Raw genomic sequence first — 1,722 nt, 5'->3', positions numbered from 1 at the left:
CTTTCATTCCATTCCTAAATCTTTGCCACAAACAGAATGAAGATTATAACTGTATATTCGGACAGAGGAACTGTCCTAATTAGATAAACTATTGGGGAAAACATCAGTTCTGACACGCAACAGGCAAGTAATATTGGGGTTTAATAAACTCACACATCATCAATGCTAATTACCCTAACAACGTCCAAAATACTAAATAACCAAAGATCAGGGGAAAACAAGGATCGGCGAGGGATAAAAACTAACTACACCCCATTACTAGACTTAGACCTAAGCGTCTAAGTCTAGCAGCAGTGTGTCGCAGTGAGCTTGACGCAGACATTTTTTATTTCTGCTAAGTATTGAAGCGTGGTCCGGGCTACACGCTGTGGGTCTAGATACAGCCGAGGCGGTGAGGGAGTAGGGGCGAGTTTTGTCCGACAACAGAAGGACATGAGGGCGAAAAAGAGCGAAGATCCAGGTAGAAAAAGGTTCCCAGCGTTCTCGCACACCTCGCTCTTCTAGCGGGTCCAACTTCACGAGTCGTTTTCCGCAATTTCGGTCGTAAAAGCAAAAGAAGCCGGCCTCCTGTCTGCGGTGGTAGGGGAGGGGACGTCTTTTTGTTCACTGTGACACCTACGCAGACGACCTAGTTTCGAAGTATAAATCAGCCTTTAGACTTAGATAGATTTTTTTTGTCATTTTGTATACATGAGTGTAAAGAAAAAGACATTTTGTTTAAAACAGCTCTAGACAATTTCATTTTTTAAAGTGCAGCCTTGAAAACGGTAACAAATGCATAAAAAAATAGCAATATAAACAACTGACTATATTTACAGTTCTAATATTAATTTTGTGTTTGTTTGTTTGTTTTTTATAAATAAAATAACCCATTTTACACAACATTCAGCAGTCTAATGGCAGCGGGGAAGAAACTTTGTTTCAGCCTGAAAGGACGCTAAAAACTGGGCTTGCAATTTATTTTCAATTGTCTATTATTGGACTAAAGATGGACAAAAATAAGACCGACCAAACACAGCCCAATTTTAAACATTTATTTTTGGACTATATCTAGACTATGATGGACGGACCGGATTTAGCCAAAAAAATCAACATTTAAATGTTTTTTTTATGGGGGGGGGGGCTATATTCAGGAGTTGTAGACCTAACATTTGTAACCTCTACTTTAATAAGGTGTGTTGCTTAGGGGGAATCTATCACTGAGCTCAGTCACAGAGTTTTAGGAATTTTATTAACAAGAAGACTGCGGGAACTAGAATTAGATCATCGTCATGGTAGCAGCATATGAAAGCCGTCTTTATGAGCGTCATTAGACCGACATAATGACCGTCTTTACCAGTGAAGGCACATTGCATAGCTCCACTGATTAATACGGTATGCCTCAGTTTGATCCAACATCAAGTCTTATGGTGCACAGCCTTCTTTAACGCACTAATTTATTTTATTTTTTTTATTTATTTATTTTTATTTATTTTATTTTTTGTCTGCACCAACAACACCAAGTCAAATTCCTTGTAAGTGCAAACCTACTTAGCAATAATTTGATTCTGATTAGAGTTCTAATGGTTTCAGACCATAAAATTCTGATTTAATTGTTTCCTATTTTTCAGTTTTGTTGTTTTTCTGTGCCCGTTATCATTATATTGGCAACGCTTTCTACACATAACTATGTAATAACATGTTAATAACATAACAAGTCACACTATATTTCTTGGTAACAAG

The sequence above is a fragment of the Cyprinodon variegatus genome, unplaced genomic scaffold (assembly GCF_000732505.1).
Source record: "Cyprinodon variegatus isolate N-32 unplaced genomic scaffold, C_variegatus-1.0 Scaffold1190, whole genome shotgun sequence".
Classification (NCBI taxonomy): Eukaryota; Metazoa; Chordata; class Actinopteri; order Cyprinodontiformes; family Cyprinodontidae; genus Cyprinodon; species Cyprinodon variegatus.
Note: the sequence above shows the minus strand (reverse complement) of the source record.